General features: G+C 35.8%; 1 non-coding gene across 1 annotated transcript; it reads left to right on the top strand.

Annotated features, from left to right (window-relative positions):
- Positions 1-18,757: 18,757 nt before the first annotated feature.
- LOC120097254 (small nucleolar RNA SNORA17) lies at positions 18,758-18,887 on the top strand. The gene has a single exon (XR_005494483.1). It is a non-coding gene; the product is annotated as a small nucleolar RNA SNORA17 (small nucleolar RNA).
- The last annotated feature ends 7,677 nt before the right edge of the window (positions 18,888-26,564 follow it).

Raw genomic sequence — 26,564 nt, 5'->3', positions numbered from 1 at the left:
GGAAGCTTGGTCTTCTCTGGTAAGAGATCCAGTGGAGGATGTGGATTTGGGGAAGAGGATGGATGGGAAGGTAATGAGGCAGCTGCTGCAGAACTGATTCTAATGGAGAACCAATAATGGTGAAAGTTTGAAACTTCCTTTTTATTTACTTTGTGATGGTCAATTTTATTAAATTGGTTTGGTTTTTTTTTTTTTTTGGTTGTTTTGTTTTGTTTTACTCTAGTGCTAAACTGGTGAATAATTTTCATGAAGCTACTTAATTGAGTATTCTAGTCACTAGGCTTCCATTATCATTTGACACAAAGTTAATGCTTTTAAACTACTGAGTATTATTATTACCATATTTGCTACCTCACTTTTACATTTGCAAAGTATTTATTAAAAGTATTTTTGTACCATAGAAACTTAGCCTCTTTCTACATGTTCGCATTTTTTTCTAAGACTGTGGATTATGCTTTGAAGAAATATTGTTGGTACAAACTATTCATTTTCTAGCATAAAATAATTTCTAAGTATTTTTTCATATTGTATGTACAGAGAAAAGGCATGAGTTATTGAGGCATCTATATTCTGTATACGTATTCTGTAGTGAAGGACAACATTATGCTAAAGTCATCCAATTGCCACGTTGATTATCACAAGCATGAGTGAGTTCATTGAAAATGAAACCATTCTGCAAGGTGTATGTCAATTTTCTTGGGTGTCACAAGTCATGGTTTTTCACAAAAGAATGTCCTGAGTGCTCCAGAAACTGAAATTCATAAATAACAGATATCTTTATAAAAAATACAAATGAATGTCATATACATTAAAGATTAAGTACCTTTTATTATGACCACACATTGTTGATTAACACAATTTAAATCAATGTAAAATTTACGTAGTATTTTTGTGCAACAATGTCATGTGATTGCTTTTGCATTGCATTTAAATCTCACAATATTCCTAAGTAGGTTTGCAAATATTTTTGAAAATAAGAGGTTAACAATAGGTCAGGTTGTAATATTATGAATAATGATACTTAAATTTTCAGATTTCAAACTTAGTCACAGACACTACTTTGTGAAAAAACATGTTATACAAAATTAACAACATACTTTGAACATTTTGTAATGATTAAAATTCATTTTTATGGTGAACATTAAAACAAAATTGACGTGAAAAATTTCTGTGTTGGAAGTCATTGATGTTTAGAGGTATTGTAAATTCTGAGTAAGTTAGTGATATAATTCTATTCTCTATTACTGAAAAAAAGGGGAGAATTTTGCTTTCCACCTTGCTATATGAAAACATTGTTTACATAAAGCAAATAGGCTTAGCAGTATTCATAAAAGTGCATACATACAACAAAAACCATTCGACATATTGTTTCTGAGGTTCTATAGAATTATAAAGTACAGATAAAATAGAATATTCTCATTGATGTATGACTGAAGGAAACAAACATTTATTTCCATGTCCAAATAAAAATGTGAAGTAAATTCATACAAACAAACAAACTGATGGCCATGTTTGTTTAAATTTTCTATGTATGTTTTTATGGAACTATTTTTTTTGCCATTCATAAAGGCATCCAATTGAATGTGGAAGATGAGTAGTCCTATCAAAATGGCATAAAATCTCAAGAAAGCACTTCATGCCAGCACCATGGGGCCTTTGGCTACTCTGTGTCTGAGTTCAGTGGAAGCTATTTAAAACAGTATCTAATATTCTGACGACAAATTAAAAGAAATCTTTAAAGTCTCACCTATTCCATCCCTAGCCAGGTTCATACACAGTTGGAGCCTGTGCCTGTGTGGAGACCACAGGTTGATAAGGTGATAGCAGTGCTCTATCATCTCTCTAACATATTTTCTTTGAGAAATAGTCTGTGACTAAATATAAAGTTTTATCTTTAAGCCAGGTTTAGGGTTGGATAATCAGTAACTATGTGAGATCACCTGTGTCTGCCTATTACTGCTAGAGATATGCACCAAAATCCTAACTTTATTTTTATGTGAGTACTTGGGATCAAGCCCAGGATATCATGTTTGTACAGCAAGTACTTTAACATCTCCTAAGCTCTAAAATCTATAATGTGCATTTCCATGCGAATCTTATTAAAATGTTTCTTTTCTTTTATCTACATAATACTGTTATTGATTTGGAAAAGTCATATAATATACCATGATCACATTTACTCCCAAGGCTATCCCTCCACCTGCCTTGTGACCTCTCTCAAAGCAAAAGAAGGAGAAGAAGAAGAAGTGGAGGAGGAGGCCAAGAAGATGACAAAAAAGACTACAACAAAGATGACAAAGATGACGACAATGATGAAAAAGAAGAAGAGAAAGAGGAGGAGGAGGAAGAGGAGGAGGAGGAGGAAGAGGAGGAGGAGGAAGAGGAGGAGGAGGAAGAGGAGGAAGAGGAGGAGGAAGAGGAGGAGGAGGAGGAGCAGGAGGAGGAGGAAGAGGAGGAGGAGGAAGAGGAGCAAGAGGAGGAGGAGGAGGAGCAGGAGGAGGAGGAGAAGGAGGAGGAGGAGGAGGAGGAAGAGGAGCAGGAGGAGGAGGAGGAGGAGATGAAAAATATCAAGTTCAATTTGTGTTGCCCCATCCTCACTGGAGAATGGTCAAACATCCAAACTTCCAGTGACCAGCCTTTCCATAAAACTAAGTTATTCTCTACCCCTGCATTGCCAGAACCTATCAACTATGAATAGATACACTTCAGTATCCTTATCATAATTTTTAAGAATCCTCTACAACACCTTACTGTCTAGATTATTTATACGGGGGGGGGCAGGTTAAGAGGTATGGAATGTTGTCACAGAGGCCTATTATGTCTCTCATTCTCAACTTTTCAGTCTGCAGTCACTGATACCACTAAAAACTATGCTTTTTGACCTTTAGAGTCAATGGGAGCATGAATCGTGGACTTCCACATGGATTTTGGCTACAGTATGGACCACAGACCTCCACATGGCCTCTAGCATCAGCAAAATAATTTTCAATGATCAAAATTAAATCCTATTTACAGAAGATTATAAAAACCTGAGTCTATCAAGTGTTTCCTAGTTCTGAAGACTTTTATACTATATCTCAAAATGTGTTAACTACTGTTTCTTGAATAAGGTCTTCCTTTGCCTTTTCCACACATGTTCTTTTTTCAAGCCTCTCCTATAAATTTTTCTTCACCTTAGTTGTAGCAACTAGTTGAGCCCCTGGAATAAAAGAAACTTTCATCTAGACATATTTGAAACCTCCACAAATGCTTACTTATAATAGATGTACAGTAAATGCCTGCTAATTTGTATTGCAAATTAAGATCCTGCATCTCCGGAAAGACTCCTGCAAAAACTAGTACATTGTAATTACTCCAATACATCAACATTTTAGCTGCATGAAATAGAAAAGCTTTGTAACACAGGGATATACAAGCATGCATTCATAAATAAATTAATGAATAAACAAATCATAATTGTGTTTTATTCATTGCATTAATGTAAAACTATAATATAAAATGTATTGATGATATATTGCAGCAGAGCTGGTGCTATACAAAATGAGTTTTTCAAAATAAAGACTACTGAGACTTTGTTCTGGATAAATCTTTGTGTTTGCAGAATCCTGTGCATTGAATGGTGTTCAGCAGTTTAGGGCTGTAACATCTTTCAAGTTGTGACAATCAAAATATCTTAAATATTTCAAAGTATTCTCAGGGGGCAAAATTGCCTCTGCTTGAGATCACTGAACTAGGAAAAAGAACCATAGATCAACTCATTGTCTTGAAGCTAAGATATTTGACCACATAAATTTTCCTTGAGCTTATCAAATTGATGTCAAAATAAAAAGGGGAAATTGGGCTGTCCTTATTTAAAATCAAACAGAGTTCAAGGAGTGTAAAGTATATAAATTGCAAAATATGAATCACATTGTGTAACTATTTCCTCAAAAATTGAAACATTTCTTTCCTGTAGGAAGGCTTCTCAAGCAGGAAGGTAAACAACTCAAATATCTTCAGGAAGTTCCTGAAACTGACCAGATTCACTAGCCTCAACCCTCCACATCACTACTACCACAGAGGTTTAGACAAACCAAAGCACCTGGTAAGAACATTCTCCATTCAGTGTCCTCCAGGTTCCAGGCTCTATTAGCTGTCACCCATGTTATGGTGGGCTTTGAAAATGTATGTCTTTGAGTCAGCTTCTGTAAGTAACCCCTCAGTCATAGTCTTGTAAATAACACCAAAACAATTCACAGTTCAACAAGCAATACTTTATTGGCATTTCTCCTTTGTTTTGTCATGGATTCACTATCTGGGGTTAGTAAACATATGCTGTATCTCCCTAGAAACTTTTTACTATATAGCACCTATCTTTGAGTAAAAAAGGAACCTGCCAGAAAAGTTAAGAGTATTACTAGAAGCAGAAAGCAGTTTCAGCTATAAATTCCTGAGTTAACTATAGACTAATTGAATGTGTGAATATATAATGCAAGAATTTCTATAATCAAAACAAAATAGATTGGACTGACACTTTAAAGATAAGAACATAGTTTATTATATTAATAGAGTTCATTAACCTCTTTCATATTATTTTACCTAGTTTACAAGGTTCCAAATAGAGTAAAGGGGCTAGACCAGGACTCAATGAGTACATTGAGGTATGTTAAGGAATAAAGATGATTTGATATATTTCTAGAACCTATTTATTAAATAAGAAAAAATAATTCATGGCATAATAGTTTACTCATTAACAGATATGATGCCATAGGAAACTTTTATTGAACATTTGAATTAATATTCTTGAGTTAATTAATTCTTTATGCATGAGGTTTTTAATAAAATAACTCTATTTTAGTATCCTTGACATTAGTTTATTCTCTAGCTTATATTTCTAGATAAAATTAGACACATTTCATTTGTTTATTCTCTGTGCTGTTTAAAAGAAGAACAAATATATTATGTTATTTTTGTTCTCTTGACAAAACAGAAACAAATACTTGGTTTTTGGAGAAGATACAAGTTTGAGTAATGATCAAGGAAGGTGTCAGACTTAGACAGAAAGGAAATGAAGAAATTTGAGGAATACAAAAAATTAGAAACTGGAAGAAATCACCCTAAATGTACTTTATCTATAGGAATAACACCCCTTAAAGGAAGACAATTCTGTTGCTTGGGGTCTAAGACCAGCTCGAAACAACGTCAGTGGTGATCAGGAAAGATTCAGAGGATAGTTTGCTCATATGAGCACAGTCCATGTAAGATCACTCATCAAAGCAGCACTGTACCACTGAGGGTTCTGACAGCTCTACCAACCTCAACTGCTATAAAACGTATAAACAGTTATGTAGAAAAAGAAGATGCATTACAAAGTGGAGATATAAAATGTCACATGCAGTGAAACACTACCTGAAAATTTGGCAACTCTTTAGACAGATGGACATCATCCAAGTACAGGAATACTTAGAGCCTCCAGGACTCAATGCCAAACCATCAGCCATGAAAACATATAAATAATTAACATTATGTAGACTGAATATGTTATGTTTAGGAATCTATGTATACACATATACAGATATACACGTAATAAAGTCAATAAAAATAAGATAATGAAGGAGTTGGAATGAGGAAAGAGAAGGAAAAGTAGTTATGGAAGAGGCTCCAAATTCTCCCATATGCTATATTTTCTCTTTTAAATGCTTTTTAAAAAGTATTTTTGTTACATGGATATGTTTTTATATCTTTATACATGTATTTCTATATACAATCTAATTCATATGACACTATTTGTTAATATATTTTCATTGCTAACCATTTGGCATTGGATTTCCAGCTGATATGCTTCTCTAAGTGGAAGAGTATTTCTTTTCTCTCAGTATTCCTTAGTTGCCTCTCCTCCTTTGTAAAAGTTTGAGCCCTCATTGTCTTTCTGCTTCCACTTTGACATGTTTGCTATTGATGTACTTGCTCAATTCATGTTTAAAGAGCCATGCTGATGAAACTTTACATTATAGCTTCTTATATTAGTAGAAGAAACAATATAAGAGCAAATATCCTGGTTCCTTGGGGATTCAAATCATTGCACCCCTTCTTCCACAATGTTCTGAGCCTTAGGTTTATACATTGCCCTGTAGTTGTATCAGTTGGAACTGGGCTTCACAACCATTCATTTTGTTAGTTGAGCTTTTTGTTTGAGTCTCTTTATATTGCAAAAGGAGATTTCCTTGATAGTGGGTAAGTACTTATCTATGGAAATAAGCACAACTATTTATAGTGTACTTAAAATTGTGCTGCTTTTATAACTGACCATCATAGGTTCTTCTCCAAGACCCAGGGTGTCTCTAGTCCTGAGTCCTTTACAGTGATAGGCACAACTATTCTCTTCTTCAACCATATAAAACCTTATCGCACAGGTTTTATACCCTATCAGACAGATGATTGTTATCCCCCAAGATATGCATGCGACTGCTTACCCTAAGGGTTATCATGCCATACTGATAGTTTATGTGTTCCATAGGTATCATAAATGAATAGGATATCCGTTGTTAAACTTCTTTTAGAATCCTGGTACTATGAAACCTGGTTTTCAGGGGGGAAAAACATTCATGCCAATTCTCACTCAGGGTCCTCAAGGCCCTGTGTCTGTAGGACATGGTGTATTTGGCAATGGGGAGATAACTTCTCCCTCTGGAAGAAAATGAAAGGTAATAGCAATAATCTGTATATTTGGGAGTGTCTTGGACAACCATTAAAAAAAGAAAACTCAGAAGAGGGCATCACATTTCTGGTTTGGGGCTTTTCTTAGACTGTCTTTGACACTTAGAGCGAACACTGTCAGACTAGATGTCAAATTTTTATTTAAACTATTTATGTACATGTACATGTATATGTGTGTGTATATATATATATACATATATATATATATACAGACTTACATGTGTTATACTTTTTGCTTCTTTTTTGTATTCTTTTTTATTTTTCAGTCTTCTTTACTGGTATTTTACCCCATTTCACTCCTTTTTATAAGTACCTATAACTTCCTTATTAGTGCCTGCCACCTTTTTCCTCATTCAATGATCAGATCATCTGTATCCTCCTATGAACTGCTCTATTGTTCTACCAGCCCAATACTCTAGCAAAATTCATTTTTTCCTTTATTATATCTCACAGTCACTAAAGGATAGGTACTCATATCTGTAAATTTGGAGCTAGGAGCTAGGAGATGTCCTTAGTCCTGAGTAGTTTTTATCCATTTACTCTCAAAATTCACATTTTCATTTTTCTTCATAACCAAATAGTATTCCAAAGATTACAAGTATGCCATTTTCCATTGTCGATTCATTAATTGAATAACATTAAATTATTTTTATTTCCTAGCAATTATGAATAGAATATTAATGATCATAGCCAGCAAATATCGGCGGAAAATAATTGAGATTTTTGAACATATTTCAAGAAGTGGAATAGCTAGAATATATGATAAAGTTACTTTTAGTTTTTTCTCTTTTATTATCTTTAATCTTATTTTTACAGTCCAGATATTTCCCCCCTCCTGTTCTTCCCTCAGACAGTTCCTTATCCCATTCCTCGTCCCCTGTTTCCAAGAGGATACCTCCCAACCATCCCCTCCACACCAGGACTCCTCATTATCTGGGGGCTTCAAGTCTCTCAAGGCTAAGACATATCTTCTTTCACTGAGGCCAGACCAGACTGTCCTCTGCTGTACATATGTCGGACACTCGAACCAGCTAGTCTGTGCTGCCTGGTTGGTGGTTCAGTGTCTGGGAGATCTCAAAAGTCTAGGTTTGTTGAGACTGCTGGTCTTCCTATGGGGTCAACCTCATTCTCAACTTTGTCTAACCTTTCCCTAATTGAACTATAGGGATCCCTGTCTTCTGTCTGTTAATTTTAAAGAGTTCTTCACAACGGTTTCCATAGAGGTTGCACCAGTTTGCAATCTCACAAAAGTTAATGAGTGTTCTCTCCCTCACACTTGCTCCAGTGTTTCTTGCTCATTAGTTGTTGTTAATGATTATCTTTGCTATGCTGGAATAACAAGAAGTCTCCAATCTGTTTGATGTATATTTCTGTAATGACTGTGGACAGTGTTGTTGTTGTGGCTGCTGTTGTTGGTCATGGTAGTGATTTTGTTTTGTTTTGTTTTGTTTTAAGAACCCTCTGTTAGGAAACATGTAGGGATGTAGAGCAAAGAGGAAGAGAAACAAGGACAAATACTACACAAGACGAAAAGAATCAATGCTAAGTGTATGTACAAGAATAACAGAATGAACTACCATCATTATTATAATCAAAATGAATGAATCATTCTATAAAATTTCTAATATTAAACAAAGAAAAGAGACAAGAGAACACCACATAAGCAAAGGCAGGGACTGGGGTGAAACAGATGTAAGAATGGAATGCTTGAATTCACCAGAAGCTAGAAGGGGAAAATGAAGTTTTCCCATAGAGCCTTTTGAGAGGCCACTTTCTTTAGAAAATCAGATTTGAGATTTTCAGTCCTCAGTGGGAGAGAATTCAGCTGTTTCTTTGTTTATTTGTTTGTTTTTGACTGCATTCCTTTATGGTACTAGAAATGAAATTTAGGGCATAAATACACAAATAATCTGTACTATTTTTTCAATTTCCATTGTTTAAGTGTAATATTTTATACAAGAATTTTATAATCAAGAAAACACATACACACACACACACACACACACTGAATGATATGTAGAAGATTAAGGATTTAATGAAGTACTCATGAAATGAATGAACTACTTTTTTAAAATGTGTGATTAATGTTGACTTGATATAAATCATGAAACATTCTTGAGGATATGGTAGTATTTTTTCTTATCCATAAATAATGAGTAAGGGTGGATAATATAATGATTTAGGAGTTGGCTACATACTATATCAGACAACAGAATTTGTTAAAAATGGCAAAGACAATAGGTTAAATTTTCAACTGTTAAATGTCAATAAATAATACATTATTTCATCCTGGGGTTTCAGTTTTTTCTAAAGAATTTTAAAAATCATAAAATTTCCCATTTCAAAGACAATAAATAAGAGCTATGTTATAGTTAAATTGGTGAAGAATCAGATTTTTATTCAGGAGTATGGAATTGGGGAAAATTGAGGATAGAAGTGGATTCATTTTAAAATACAATATGGATAAATAGACACCAATAGCCAGAGTTCAGGGTGAAAATACTTAGCAGGAAAGTTACTAAGAAGAAACATTGTGTGTGACAAGGAGGGTTTCTGGGAAGACTGACTACCTAAATTAATCTGTGGAATTCACATGGTGGAAGGATTTAATCAAGTCTTCATGACATACCCTGATTTCGCAGTGTAGCATATGAACACACACCGATAAATAAATATTAATAAAATATAAAAAGGAAACAGGAACTTATACACATAACTTAAAATTCTTTTAAGAGGTACCTTAAGGTCATGGATGCTACTCCTGTGTATTGATGAAGGAACATTGGAAGCCAATGCGAGTCTTAAAATGGGTGGAGAGAAATAAGAAATAAGATTAAATAAGATAATTAAAAAAAATCCTGAATGTAGGAAAGTACAAAATTGGCTTAGGATTTGATTCAACTGTCTGAAAATTATTGGATCAATTGAAGATCATTTGTCATTTGAAAGACTGAAAAAAAGCAAAGTGGAATAAATCATTGCATTGAAGATGCCTTTATGGAGGCAAAAAACTAACGCCAATAATTTCAGAAGGAGCCATCAAAACTGCCAAAGGAGAAAAGTAATTATCACTCATATTTAACTGTAATACCAATAAATCCCAGAAAGGAACAACATGACAACATATTCTGAAAGATGTATCAGTGGCACATATATCTTCTGGGTCAACAGTCATCTAATTTGAGCTAAGGCCTGCTCAGTCAACAGAAAACAGTTCATGCACAACACCACACATTTAATTAGGTGCCTGCAGCTGTTGGGGCCATAGGGCCTAAAGGAGAACTTACTATTGCTAGTTTCCTAAATCTATATCACCTCTAACTACTGAGAGCTTAACAATAAATCCTTTAATGCCACAACAAAGAAGTTAATTTTTTAAAGAGATGTATTTCACTGCAGAAAATCACAAGGAATAAAGATGTAGAGGGTAGAGGTCAACTGAAAATAGTGTTCACGCCATAATCTATACTTTTACATCAATTTCTATAATTAAGGCTCAGGTAGCACCAAGGAATAAGGATCAGAAAATTATAACAGTCAGAAGACTAAAACGTTTGCTAAAAGAGAGAATGAAGTGGATGGAATTCAACATAGTCTAAGACACTGGGAAGAGAAGTCAGAGCTGAATATCATCATCATGTGTTATAGCCAATTCTCTAAGAATTAATAAAAATATATCATTTCTAAAAGTATAGCATAAGTGCAAAAGATTGTACCTGTAACAATTTGGTTACATTTATCCATTCAATTTTATGTTTTTCTTTGGAATAAACATTCTTTAAAACTTTGTTCAAGTTATTCCTTCTTTTGTGATGCTTTCTTTTCTTAGTTCTGTATTAACTTTATTTTATATTATAGAATATTGGTTGCATAGTCCTTGAATTTTGGATCAAATGTGAGAAGTGATAGTAAAATTTAATATTGAAATTACAAAACTGAACAGGAAAGTTAATGTTAAAATGAATTCAATTGGCTATTATTATAAATTTATGTTTTCTTTTCTTTAGTAACATGTATATCGTTTACCCATACTATCCTGTGCTTTTATTATGGTAGAACCACATAGTTTCACCTACTTGGAAAATCCAGACATGACATACCAAATATGGAGAATTATTTAGCTGATGACAAGTAAGAAGCAGACGCAGTAAAGGCTTTTGGCTATTTTTATATAACTATGATACAGATATTTAAATATAAAAGTATATTGTTCTATTTATGCAGAAAAAAATAAACGTTTAGAATTGGATGTATTAGATGAATCTACACTGATGTGCTCTATTGCTAGGCAAGATATTTGGAAACCTGAAGACTTTTGGAGATGGATTCTCTCCATCATAATTAGCAGCTTGTAAAGCCAGCTGTATGAACTTTATCCGTGAATGACAGAACAGGATCTGAATAAAATCTCTTACTCTGAGTTATGATGATACGGCACACTACGCAAGCTAAAAGATCCTGAGATTGCTATCTCATGGGTAGATTTCTGATTTTTTTTTATTTACTTACATTTCAAATGGTATTCTTCTTCCCCGTTTCCGGCCACAAGCCCTCTATCCCCTCAGAGGGTGCTCCTCAACCCGCCCACCCACTGTCTCAGCACCTTAGCATTCCCCTACCCTGGGTCATCAAGCCTCCACAGAAACAAAGGGCTCTCCTCCCAGGGATGTCAGATAAGGCAATCTTCTGATACATAGCTAGCTGGAGCCATGAGTAACCCCTTGTGTACTCTTTGGTTGGTGGTCTCATTCCTTCCCTGGGAGCTTTGGCGGAGTCTAGTTGTTTGATATTGTTGTTCTTTTTCTTAGTCTATGTACATTAGCATCTGAATTGGTCTGGCTCTGGCAGTGCTCTCAGGAGACATCCAAATCAGACTTCTGTCAGTAAGCACTTCCTGGCATCAACAATAATGTCTGGGTTTGGTGTCAGCAGATAGGATGGATCCCTAGGTGCGGCAGTGTCTGCTCTGCTCTTTGTCCTGGCATTTCTTTTTGACAAGAGGAATTCTGGATTAACATCTTTAAAGTGAGTGGGTGACTCCATCCCTCAACGAAGGCCCATGCCTATCTACTGGATGTTGTTTCTATCTCCCTTTTGTTGGGTATTTTGGCTAAAATCCTCCCTGTTGTGTCCTGGGCACCTCTTGGATCCCTGGCATCTGGAACTTTTTAGTGGCTACCCCCAGTCCCCCCTCCCCTACTGCTGCACACCTACTTTCAAATTCCTGACCCTTTGTACTTCTTCCCCATCTCCTCCCATATATGAACTGCCCCCTTTTATCTCTCCCTCTCCTCTCTCCTTCTCACACTGAGTCCCGGGAGCCTACCCCATTACAGGTCCCTGTGACTTTCTAGAGGTTCCTTCCACTCTCCACCCAAGGCAGCTGCATATTTCCATTCATTCTGCTGACTCTCCAGTCTTCTAGCACCTGTCTCCTCCCATACCTGATCCTGTCTCCTTTTTCCCCTCTCTCCCTTCCCTCTCCCATATAGGTCCCTCCCTCTCTATGCCTCCCATAATTATTTCGCTTGAGTTTCTAAGTGGGATTGAAACATTCTTCAATCATAATGGCTAAGGTAAAAAAAAGTCAAAGCAACAGCACATGCTGGCAAGGATGTGGGAAAAGAGCACTCCTCCATAACTGGTGGTATTGCAAACTGGTACAACCACTTTGAAAATCAATCTGGTGGTTCTTCAGAAAATTGGAAATAGAGACAACTATAGGAACCTATAACCAGTGTAGTGTTGTGGAACACACTTCAATGGATACATCCTTTGTATTTTAATTGTAGTCTAAAAACAGATGCCCTACTATAGCTATGTGCTTCTGCTAGTCAAGACTCTCCATCCCCTCTCCCAAAAAAATAATGGTACAAATAGTTGGGTTTCTTTTATTCCAAATGTAATTTTATAAAAAAAATAGAACAAGCATTTAAAACCATTATAATAGTACTTATATGAACTTTCGATATAAACATATACATTTTGATGGAGATAAAAGTATGCACAATTTAGTAGTAGGTTAATCTATGATCCCTTTAAGACATGTTTCAGTCCTAGTTTTAAATTTTGGTCCTGAAATTTTTGTTATGGCTTTACAGCACAATTTAGTTTTCATGTGATTGCTTTTGTTTTTAAAGGATGGACTCTTCACAGACTGATCTCAAAAATGAAGTCATCTGGTTTATAAAGTGATGTTTCTAGATTCCATACCATTTTACAGGTTTAAGACAATTACTGGACCCTGTCATGATACTACCATCTTGTATTGAATCTCTGTAGAGAGAATGGATATTCTCTGAAGTTGTAGTAAAGCCCTGGTTGGACAGCAGATATTCTTAAATGACTTGCTTGTAACCATCAGATTTGGCTATATGTATACCCATATCATCTGTTTGATGACTAGCAAATAATGTGTTTAACAGGCACACGGAAATGTAGCTCATATTCTAGTATACAGCAAATGTTCTTAGAGATATAAATATATCTGTCAGAGAAGTAGACTTAGGAACAAACAAATTTTCCAAGTATGAAATGGTACTACTAATCCTATATTAAGTACACAAAAATACAAATTTTTCAAAATTCGAAATTTCTAAGATACCATGTTCTCAGCACAAAAATTGAGTAAAATTTTCTTTTGTAACAAAATATAAGAGAATCTTTGAGCCCTTGTGGCAAAATTTTAAGGAAATCCATTACCTCTCAACACTACTATTTCATAACTTCTTTGGAAGACAGGAAAAGAGATGAAGATGTTAAGAACTAAGTTTTATTATCTTTGTAAATTTTTATTAGGTTGAAGGTGCATAATAGGCTGGGTCCCATGAGTTTTTATGCTTAAACACCTTAAAGAATTAACCTGTATATATATTGCACAAAATGAACATCCAGTAGCTTTCAGAAAAATGCCAATTTAACTGTGTTATGTGACCACGTCACTGGGAACACATTATTGAAGAACAAAATGTCAGATGTCATATAAATAAAAATTCAAAATGTTCCCTGTTGTCTCCCATGCAAATATAGGAAATACGGGATGTAAAAACAAGGGAATTGGCATGTTTCTTTATTAATAGGAAAACCAGGTTTAACTCCTTCATTTCAAATGTGGTTGAAAAGAAAAAGGCATCACAAATTCATTGATTCAAATAACCTTAAAAGTGAAGACATGTATTAAAGTGTGAATGAGCAAGAAAGGAAAGAAATCCATCAAGACCTTTTTTAAAAAAATATTGGTTATTTTATTTACACTTCAAATGTTATCCCCTTTCCATGTTTTGCCTGAGAGTTCGCTATCCCACCTTCTCTCCTGCTTCTAGGAAGGTGTCTCCTTACCACCCACACAGTCCAGCCTCACCTCCCTAGCATTCCCCTACACTGGGGCATCCAGCCTTCCCAGGACCAAGGGCCTCCCCTCCCATTGATGCCAGATAAGGCCATCCTCTGCTACAAATGCAGCTAGAGCCATGTGTCCCTTAATATGTACTCTTTGGTTGGTGGTTTAGTCCCTGGGAGTTCTGGGGTGGTGGTGGTGGTCTGGTTGGTTGATATTGTTCTTCTTACTATGTGGGTGCAAACATCTTCAGCTCCTTCAGTCCCTCCCCTAACTACTCCATTGGGTTGATGGTGCTCAGTCAGATGCTTCAATCATTCTCATCTGTGTAAGTAAGGTTCTGGCAGAGCCTATCAGGAGACATTCAAATCGGGCTCCTGTTAGCATGAACTTGGCAACAGCAGTAGGGACTGGGTTTAGTGGCTGAATAGGGGATGAATCCTCAGGTGGAAAGTCTCTGGATGTCCTTTTCTACTGAGGAATTTTCTTTTCAAACTTTTTTTCACCACCTAGCATGCTTCAAGAATGTAAGGCAGAAACCCAGAGTAATTAGAGGTTTCAAGAATAATAGCTAGCTGTCTTTTTATATCATCTAAAGTGAATTTCTAATTCCTTTGACCTTACCTATAGTAGCCGAATGCAAAGGGAGGTAAAATGTCAGAAATGTCTTGCTTTTGAAGCCTTTCTAATTCCCTCTAGTTTCAGGTCTTAATGAAGCCAAATAAAGTTGAAAAGTAGAAGTCAGACCTGTTGAGAATTAGGGAGCACATGTCCATGCTTGGTGACTATAGTAGACATAAGATTTCTTATCACCTATCAAGAAGACTCCTAGAATATTGTGAGATTCTAAAAAATGCAATTCAAATGTTTCTATCTTGGAAAAGACTTAATGTAAATTTGAATAGCAAAAATACTGTTTATTTAAACATAGTCAATTGTTTTTTAACATTATTATATTAAGTATATCTTTGAAGAAAGAACATTGTACCTTTGTCAGCAGTCTTAAGGAACAATTCTGTAAGTTTTCAAAAATTCTTCACACTCAGATGGTAACCAGCTTCAATAAGAATAGAGTGTGAAGGAATTTTCTGTTCCCAAGAATTATTTATATTCAGATTGCTTTCCATCTTGACTCATATATATACTTTAGGATATTGTGCTCCATGCTTCCATGATTTCAATATATTTGTGTTTCATTTCTTAACCTATCTTTTGTTATATAAAAAAGAAGATTGAAATAATCTCATGTATCCTATCAGATCACTATGAACTAAGACATGGTCTTCAATAACAAAAATGAAAGAAAACCCGCATACATGTGGAAGCTGAAAAATGCTATACTCAATGAAGATTTGGTCAAAGAAGAAATAAAGAAAGAAATTAAAGACTTTTTAGAATTTAATCAAAATGAAGGCTCAACATACACAAAGGCATGGGACACAATGAAAGCAGTGCTAAGAGGAAAACTCATAGCTCTGAGTAGTTCCAAAAAGAAACTGGAGAGAGCATACACTAGTAGCTTGACAGTACACCTAAAAGCTCTAAAACAAAAAGAGGCAAATACACACAAAAGGAATAGATGGCAGGAAATAATCAAACTCAGGGCTAAAATCAATCAAGTAGAAACACAAAGAACTATACAAGGAATCCAAAAAACCAGGAGCTGTTTTCCTGAGAAAATCAACAAGATAGATATACCCTTAACCAGACTAACCAGAGGGCTCAGAGTGTGTATCCAAATTAACAAAATAAGAAATGAAAAGGAACACATAACAAAAATAAAAAAAAAACTGAGGAAATTCGAAATGGACAATTTTCTAGACAGATACTAGGTACCTGTTAAATCAGGAACAGATAAACCATCTAAACAACCCCATAACTCCTAAAGAAATAGAAACAGTTTGTAAAAGTCTCCCAACTAAAAAGAGCCCAGAACCAGTGCAGAATTGTATCAGACCTTCATAGAAGACTTAATACCTATACTGTCCAAACTATTCCACAAAATAGAAACAGAACGAACACTACCGAATTCCTTCAATAAACACACAATTACACAGAAAAAAACGCAGAAAGGTCCAGTAAAGAAAGAGGGTTGGGGATTTAGCTAAGTGGTAGAGCGCTTGCTGGGTTCGGTCCCCAGCTCCGAAAAAAAGAACCAAAAAGAAAAGAAAGAAAGAGAACTTCAGGCCACTTTCCCTTATGTATATTGGTGCAAAATACCTAATAAAATTCTCGCAAACTGAATATAAAGAAAAAATCAAAACAATCACCCATGATGATTAAATAAGCTTCATCCCAGAGATGCAGGGATGACTCAATATACAGAAATTCATCAATGTAATCTACTATGTAGACAAACTCAAAGAAAAAAATGATCATCTCATTAGGTACTGAGAAAGCATTTGACAAAATTCAACATCCCTTCTTGTTAAAAGCCTCAGGAATTTAAGACCCGTACCTAAACATAGTAAAAGCAATAAATAGCAAACCAGTAGCCACCATCAAACTAAATGAAGAGAAACTTGAAGTAAAACCACTGAAGTCAGGGACTAGACAAGGCCTGCCACTCTCTCCCTACTTATTCAATATAGTACTCAAAGTCCTAGCCAGAGCAATCAGGAAACAAAGGGAGGTCAAAGGGATACAAATTGGAAAGGAAGAAGTTGAAATATCCCTATTTGAAGATGATATGATAGTATACTTTAGTGACCCCAAAAGTTCCAACAGAGAACTACTAAGCCTGATAAACAACTTCAGAAAAGTGCCTGGGTATAAAATTAACTCAAAGGAATCATCAACTTTCTTCTACTCAAAGGTTATACTGGCTGAGAAAGAAATTAGGGATGCAGAGCCTCTCAGAAGACAACTAATTCAGACTCCTGCTAACAAGCATTTTTTGGCATCAGCAATAGTGTCTGGGTTTGCTGGCTGCATATGGGATGTATCCCCAAGTGGGGCAGTCTCTGTATTGCCTTTCCTTCAGTGCCTGCTCCAGTCTTTGTCCCTGGAACAATTCAGGTTTAAAATGTTGAAGATGGGTAAGTGGGTAAGTGGCCCATCCCTCAACCAGGGGGCATGCCTAACCTCAGGATATGGTTTCTACAGGTTCTTCATCCCCTTTGTTGGAAATTTCAGCTAATCTCATTCCCTTTGTGTCCTGGAAGCCTCTTGCTTTCCTGGCATCCTTCATGTTCTGGGAACTACCCCTGGTTCCCAATCCCCCATTGCTACATACCTCCTCAGCTCAATTTCCTGATCCCCTGTGCATCATACCAGTCTCCTCCCATACCTTATCCTGTCCCCCATTTTCCCACTCTTCCTCCTCTCCTCCTCCTAAATCCCTTCTACCCTCTACCTCCCATGATTATTTGTGTCCCCCTTCTAAGTAGGCCTGAAGCATCCACTCTTTACTCTTCCTTTTTTTGAGCTTCTTATGATCTGGGAGTTTTATCATGAGTATTCCTAGCTTTTAGTCTAATATCCACTTCTCAGTAAGTGCATACCATGTGTGTTCTTTTATGACTGGTTTCCCTTACTCAGGGTGATATTTTCTAGTTCTATACATTTGCCTTTGAATTTCATAAAGTCATTGTTTTTGATAGCTGAGTACACATGTGCACATATACTACATTTTCTGAATCCATTCCTTTCTTGAAGGATATCTGGGTTTTTTCCACCTTCTTGTTATTATAAATAAGGCTGCTATGAACATAGTAGAGAATGTGTGCTTGTTATATGTTGAAGCATCTTTGGGGTATATACCCAAGTGTGGTATATCTGGGTTCTCAGGTAGTACTATGTCCACTATTCTGAGGAACTTCCAGACTGAATTCCAGAGGGTTGTAATAGAAATCAATTTCAATGACTTATGCAATTTTTTCTGAAATATAAACAAAATGTAACTTTACCTTTTTGATATCTGTTTTAATTCCTTATTTAGGTGACAGAGACCAACAAAGTATCTAAATAATGCTCTGCTGTTAACTTCCTTTAATATGCCAAATCGGTTTAATTACAGTTTCTATAAATAATCTATGCAAAGTACTTCCCGAACAGAATGCACTTTTCCTTCTCTGTGTGGCAAATTTTAATACTTAAAAGCATTAGAACAGATGTTAGGTGCCTGCTAAACTTGTTTTCAGTTTTCTTTTATTTATATGTTAATGAGAATTTAATTACTTCATGAATACTTAAACAACCTGAGGGTGCCTGATATCATTAGCTTGAACATGACAAGCACCTCAAGTGACCACATGGGAAGACAAAAATTGCTTTTAGTTTACTTGAAGACAGAAAGATGAATTCATTTCACCCCCTGCTATGTTTTACCTGACACACAAAACTGGAAAAGCACAGATTCAATCTTGCTTCAACATGAGTAAAAAAAAAAAAAATTCAGCAAAGCACTCAGAAGCATAAATTCTTCCTATTTGGTTTTGCTTCAATGTCTTTTAATGACTATTCAACCTATACTCTGCTTTAAAATCTTATTTCACTAGAAAGTGTTCTGTTGAAGTAAGTCAGTCTTTTTTTTTTAATGGACTGTAGCAGTGAACATTTTAAACACTATTTATGATTTTGAAACACTTCTCTATTTGAGCACAGTTGAATGAGTTTAGTTGGAGAAACTATAGGGAAGATGAACCTATAATAAATAATGTTTGTAAATCTTTGCATGTAATTTTTCATAACATATTGAAAAAGTAAATTTAGTAATGTTAATTAGTTGCCCCTAGAGGCCTTGCATGTTTGGCTACTGTGTCATATGTGCATCAGTATCTGGGAGAGAGTAGAGAAGTTATGTCTAAACTCAGTGTTCTGACCTGTGATCATGTCGATGATTAATATTAACACTATCTGAAAAAACAAAAGCCAGAGATGACCACCAGTCCAACACCACACAGGTCTGGAAGGCTCCCAGGGCAGAGAGCATGCTTGAGGCTAGAAGAACCCAGCCTGGGACTTTGGGACTCCAGCTGGAGTGAGTCTGAGACAGAGGACTATGGCATGGAGACACATGTGCAGGTTCGGTAAGGATCAAGACCAGGATGACCACCAGTCTGGTACTATGGGGCCCAGAGAGGAAGCCAGCCTGAGACAACCACCAGTCTTGCCCCTTGCATGCCTGGAGAGAGAACATTTTCAATACGACCCTTGTCTGGTGCCATAATGCACAGGCAGGGCAAAGCACTCCTAAGACCTCACTCCTGAGATGACCCCAACCATGCAGAGATTCGAAAAGAAAAAGGAACAGAAGAATGTAGGCACAATGAAGAGAGGCAGAAATTTGAGATTCGCTGGTATTGTGGAACAACGTGATTTCAGTAGCCTGTGATGTCCCCTGGTTCTATAGTGGGGTTCTGGCTGGTCCTGGCACCAGAATCCACTTCTAGTTCTGTGGTCTTTCAGCAGCAGGAGTCTGTTATCACCAAACGCCAGGAAGACATCCTTGGTCTGGCTGCTTCTAGGGACATTTTGTTATCTGAATTTATGCAGAACTTATCCCTCCACTTATCTGGATATTTTTGGGGAGCAGATCTGGGACATAAAAACAAGAGAGCTGTCTCCATCCATAGCCAGTTATAGTACTCAAGAGAAAGAGACCAAACAGATGCCAGGAATTGGAGGTAAGCAGGCCCCTAGGGTACGACAGTAGGAGAGCTGGCTTTGCCACTTATCTCCAAAGCTGTGACATAGATAAAGAAAACCATCCTTCCTTCCTCCTCTACCACTCACCTCTGGAAGCAAGTGGGAGACCAGCCTCTGAGTGTGAAAGCAAGAGAGCTGACCCTGTCCCTCACTAGCTGCAGCACTTACTTGAGAGAAAGTGCCCTCTACCTGTTCTGGGCCACATAATAGAGCTGACTCTGGGGGTAATAATGAGTTACCTGAAAGGAAGTATCCCCAAGCTTCCAGGATTAATAGTATAACAGAAGCCAGGGACATGACTCATTTCAGAAATAACTCATTTCAGTGAATATTTGCAAACATAAAAATGTGGACAAAGGTGCACACTGTGGAACACTGTGGGACACAGGACAACTTTCAGTATAATTTTCTTTTTCTGCTGTGAGGAATGTTGAGTGGTTGGAGAGTGGGTATGATGGGATGGGGGAGGTAAATGGGACTAGGGAGCAGGATGTGAAACTCACAAAGAACCAATAAAAATGTAAAATTTGCTAATTAGTTTCATGATACGTTTTTACATATGTAAATATGTACTGTTGGTGTTCAAACATTGTCTCCACAAAAACGTGGCATTTTTGTCATGCTGAGTGATTTTATTTTAATTAAATTAAGAGGTTATAAAAACAAACTCAATGTCATCAGCTTTTAACCTTTCTTGCTTCTCTGTCTCCAAGTGCGAGTACCAGGGACTTTAGACCTTATTTGCATCAGGAACAGACCACCCTCTTCCCTCACTCATAATTATTGTTTGTTTCATAAAAAATACTAAGGAATATGACTATACCTCTGTGGCTTTCCTTCCTGTATAAGGTCTATCATTCGAGCTCATTTATGTTTCAGAAGAGACTGTCTTCAAGACGCGTCCTACTATCAGAAACACTTTCAAGCTTTCATCATTTTATATATCCATTTTCTCCCTCATCGAGAAAAAAAAAGTAAATACATTCATAAACAATGCTAGCAGTGAATAATCACATCATTGACATCCCCAACCTGTTCTGTGAGTCTCATTTGCCTGCTGAAATGTTTATATGCAATTTATCCTATTTCATCTGTATCTAATAACTTTGTAAAGGCTTCAGAATCAGGAGGGAAAACTCTCTTCATGATTTCGGGGATTCAGATACTAGAGGGACTGGACCCTTTCCACTTAATCAACATCTTATCAATTCAAGGACAGTATAGAACTTTACTTACTGGTCAGAACAATAGAAAAAAGATCATATCTCTGATCCAGTGAGGATAATAGATGTCCTGAATTTTTCAGACTTTGGTGAACAGATAACTATTTAATACCAGTTTCAGGAGCTACAGCCTTATGAAATTATTATGAAACAGGAGACCTGCTGATAATGTACAAAGACATGCATTTTCTGTTCAAGCATCTGGAGAGAACAAATCCCCTAAGGTAGAGTTCATTGCTCTAGAGGCTTTAGAAGTTCCCCACTGAAAATGTAAGTTGATGCAAAGGACCTGTGACCATCATCGACCCTTAACGTTTAAGAGTCTATCCCAATCTATTCTGTAAACTCCACCACCTTTATTATGATCTATATTATTTACCTAAATGTTTTGCTAGAGAACAAAGAGACTGACATGCTATTTGGAATCCAGTTGCAGATATCAGTAAGAGTTATTAGACAGTAATTTCTATTCTACATGGTAGGCATACGGTGATTTCAAATATAAATATAGAACAAAATAATATGATAAATCTTAAGAGCATTTCTCTAGTAGGAAATACAGTATATATAGTACAAAAACATATATTTAAATTGTAGCTATATTTTATCAGAGGTAAAAATAGGAAAAATACATATGGATAATATAAGTATTATAGTATTATTCAAGGAAAGAAAATACTATGAAGTTACAAAGATAATTGTCTTGTACTCTGGATTTTGGGAAGCAACTGCCCTTTTAAAATGAGACAAAGAACTTTACAAGTAACTTTTTTTTGCTGTTTTTTTTGTTTTAGATGAATTTCTTCAGAAGAAATTACAAGAAAATAGCCCAATAATGCAGTGCTGCCCACTCACCTTTACCAGATGACATAGAATGAATTTTACCTGTTAGAATTCTAAATATCCACGCAAAGCTTTTGAATTTGCCATTGTTTAAGTGGAATATGTAAACTTAAATTGAGCATGAATGTGCCCAACTCTGTAAGTGATGATGCCTTCTTCTTATGAATATGTATTAGTTTATCCAATAAAACTCCCATCTCTGGTTCACCACTCCACAGAATCAATAGGTTGAGGGGCAAAGTGGTTAAAAAGCTTTACTGTGATTAGGAAAGGTTTAAATGCTAAAGATACTGTTTTAATAGGGCATCCCAGCTCTCATGTAGAAGGAAAGTAATACAATAAGTTTTTAAAAGTATGCTCTAAGCATACATAAGAGATGCACAGAACAGTTTCACTTATGTCTTGACAGAATAATGACCGATTTTGTGTGTGTCATACATTATTATGTGATTGGGGATAACAAGGCATGCCACATTTTTTAAGTCCAAAATATTACAATATTTAAGGCTTTAGAATTTCAGAAAATGGAAAGAAATAAAAGGATTATTTGTAATAGACAAAGTATTAGATAATGTCTTTCATTGTAGTGATAAAATTTCTAACAAAAATAAATAATTCTTTAAAAAATTAGCCCATATACATACATCCACCAAACCTAGACAATATTGTTGATGCCAAGAAGTGAATGCTGACAGGAGCCTGATACAGCTGTCTCCTGAGAGGCTTTGCCAGAGCATTACAGATATAGAGGTGAATGCTAGCCTCAGACCATTCAACTGACAATGTGGTCCCAATTGGTGGAGTCAGAGAAAGGATTGAAGGAGTCGAAGGGGCTTGCTACCCCATTAAAAGAACAATACCAACCATCCAGAGCTCCCAGGGACTAAACCACTACTCAAAGAATACACATGGACATACCCATGGGCTCAGCTGCATATGTAGCAGAGGATGACCTTGTTGGGCACCAATGGGAGAAGCCCTTGGTCTTGCTAAGGCTGGACCCCCAAGTGTAGGGGAATTTCAGGGCTTGGAGAGGAGGAACACCCTCATAGAAGAAGGGGGAGGGCAGTGGGATAGAGGGTTTATGGATGGGAACCCGGGAAAGGGAATAGCATTTGAAATGTAAATTTAAAAATATCCAATAAAAATAAAAATTAAATTAAATAAAAAACATTATTTTGACTCATGGTTTAAGAGAATATATCTTCGTGAAAAAAAAAAAAGACATAATAGCTCCTTATCTTGCATCCAAGTTCTGGGAAGAGGCAAACAGCAGAATCCTAGATCTTTCATCTGCTTGTCCCTTTTATTCATGCAGATACTCAGCAAATATTTAGAATGAATTCCTGCTCTTCAGTTAAGTGTGACTTCACAAAAAAGCCAAGAGGAATTTTCTTTAAGTCTTTTGAAAATACAGTCCGTAACTTGGGACGTAGTTTGTTTGGTAAAGTTGATAAAGTGTAGATATAATATTCATGAAACTATATTTTAGAATCCTAATGAAGATGCTGAGGAACCAGAGGTTAAGGGTGAAGAGAGTAAAGAAAGGGAAAGATAAAACAACAAAAAGGAAAACACTTAAATAGTCGAAAATGAAGTCAAGTTGAAGGTGAAGAATATAAATCACAGACAGTTTAACACATTCGGTGTTTCACAGTGTCCTGATTCTCATTAGATACTGAGGGTTCTAAACATCCTTATTTTTTTTATTTGCTGCTTGAACTTTCTGGTTGCATTCAGCAAGAGGAAAACATATGGCTTCTAGTTACATAATCACTATTATTTTAAATTAAAACAATTTTGCTGATTTTGAGCATATTTTTATAACACTATCTTTTGCTTGTTTAATAGTGACACTGAATCTATTGTTTACTATGTCCTAGACAATTGCCCTACTACTGACATTTTCCTACTCAGCCATGAAATTGTGCTTACAAAGAGCTATAATTCATTAGAGGTGCTAATGGTCTGACAGACACTGTACACTGCTTGTAAAAATATAGGCAAACGTTTGCAAAGCTGGATGATGTGATATAAACTGAGTCTTATGACCTTTACAGACCTGAGATGGTTCTGTCTAAATTCTTAGCTGTCCTGTTTCACATATCCTGCCGAAGAATTTCTTTAATATTCAGATACCATAATTCTGGACATCTGTTTTCATGTTGAGCACAAGAGTTCCAGCAATAAAGTCTGTATCCTTTCTAAAAATTAATCTCACCTAGTACTAAAATTTTTGTGCCTTGCATGATATTGATAGTTGCAGGTGAGAAACATTTTCTGTTATTTCTCACATTTTTGCAGGGGAAGTCAGATGTATTACCTTTTTATCACATAGCAATATATGAGATAATATATTTATTGCACTAATTTGTTCTTGTTTTATTTAAAATTTTTTTCATGGTTGATCATTAATATTCCCAATGAGATTTAAAAACAAATGTTGTATTATTCAGATCTATTATTGACAGGGTCTCCAGATTGTCATAAGTATATTAGGGTTTATTAAAATAAGGACTATAGAACTTCTTAGGTTAAAAATGACTTTAATTAAAATAAATATGTAAACAATTGAGATGAGGTAAGCCCATTTTTTCTATTAATAAATTGCCTGATGATAGAAAAATTTCCAAGTGACATTTTCTGTGAGTATTTCTATTTTTTAAAAAGAATTGTTTTAAACTGGTAAGTTTTTAACATTGTTTGATGGACAGGTCTTATACCATAAAGTTAACTAATAACAAATTATACTAAATACATGTTAAAAACTGAGCCAGCGTCCAGGTAAAACAATTGTAAGATTATTAAATACAATTATAAGGGAGAATAGAGCTCAAACAGAAGTCATATAAAGATAAGTCTAGGGAATTTTAGCAACTTTTGCACTAGTTAAAGACACTATGGAAATGAAATTGTATGCATCGTTACCTTTTAATTGGTACTTATATTCTAATTGCTTCTGTGACATTGAGAGATACGTGGAGTCTCTTCTAATGTTTGCATTTTAAAAATGGATGCTCAGTTTTTACTTATTTGTTAAGTTTTGTTCCTGTGACAAAAATGCCTGACATGCCATAGGAGAAAAACATTGATTTTGTTGATCATATTTTCAGATACTTAAGCCTTGATTTCGCTGAACTGTAGTTCCTGGTGAGGCAGAACGTTATTGCCGTAGGAGTATGTGGCGGGAACTCCTCAATTCATGGGTGTGAACTGGAGTCTAAAAAGGAACACTAACCTGAGAACATGAGTGCAGTGACATAGCTTCTCCAGATACCTTGGTGCTTTAAAATTTCAGTATTTCCAACTACCACTACAGTCTCTGGGAATGGGGTCTGGTGAGTACCTTTGATGCATGACAACTTCAAAATGATATTTTAGACATTAAGTATAAAATGCCAATGTGTAAATTTAAAGACTTGTTGAATGCTCATCTCATCAGGGAATGTTATGGGGAAGAAGCTAAATGAATGATAGAGCTGGCCTAAGGGTGGTGTGCGGCTGTTCTTTCCTTAAGTTGCTTTTATTGTTTGTAGGTTGGGTATTTGTCTTCGTAATGTGAAATCAGTTAAAGCAGCTTTCTTGTTAATAACTTAAAATGAGTTAATTTTCTATGTACCTGCTAGTTAAAAAGCATGTTCTTTCCTCCTTTCCTCCTTTGTATAACTTTAAACATGAATAGAACTACCCAGTAGGTTTGATAATATTCTTTAGAGGGTTAAATTGCTTGCTGGCCAGTCTGATGACTTGAGTTCAATCCCCAGGACTCACAGGATAGAAGGAGAAAGCTAATTTCTACAAGTCAACTTCTAATGTCTATTTGAGCATCATGCTGCTTATGTGTGCACACACACATGCGTGCAAACACACACACACAAACACACATACACCACACACACACAAACACATGTACCACATAAACACATATATACACACAAACACACACACACATACAAACACACACACATGCACAAACACAAACACACAGAGAATAAGTAATAGATATCATAAAAAGGTTAGAAAACATTCTGAAATACAACCACTAATAACTGTCACATACCTTGAATATTTTACTGCTTTGAGTTGTTCTCTGTCATTTTATCTGTGTCATCATCCTTGAATTACCCTTGCAAAAAATTTAGTGCAATAAAAATAATAGAGAAGTTAATTTTCAAAAATTAACGAGATCTCTAATGAAGTTCTCAATAGAATTGTCCCGTTCTTGGCACTTCTAACAGAATTGGTCATTAAGCTCTTATTATAGCATGCCTAGCCATTTCAACCTTGTCTTCAACTTTTTATCAAATTTTCATTAGATACAAGTTTCACAGGCTTGCAGGCCACATTGTCAGATTCAATCACAGCAAAGACCCCTCTTACTGTATCAATTTTATCTCTTAATATATTCATTATTGTGGCACAATTCACCACATGAAATATACAGAGAGAAAGCAATCATTTTCATTCATATTCACAAAGGTTTCAGTTCAGGTTTTAGTTATTGGTTCTGTGGAGTATGGAACTCTAGTCAAGACAGATTATCATACTGGAAACATGTGGGAGAGTCTTTTGACCTAATTTAGAACAGAACACAGAAACAGGGGTTAGGAAAATACCACTTTCGTAGACATGAATCCAGTAGACTGGATCTTTAGCAGCTTCTCGTTTGCTATACTCTCTTAAACCTAAAAGTACCACAGGTTATTGACTATTATTTGTGTCACTAAAAAATAAGAGAATGAAATGAGAACAGGAAATATCCAAGATACAGAGCAAATATAAACATATAGGACACTTAACAAAAGAAAAATATGGGA

The sequence above is a fragment of the Rattus norvegicus genome, chromosome 15 (assembly GCF_036323735.1).
Source record: "Rattus norvegicus strain BN/NHsdMcwi chromosome 15, GRCr8, whole genome shotgun sequence".
Classification (NCBI taxonomy): Eukaryota; Metazoa; Chordata; class Mammalia; order Rodentia; family Muridae; genus Rattus; species Rattus norvegicus.
This window is presented reverse-complemented; position numbering and strand designations above follow the sequence as displayed.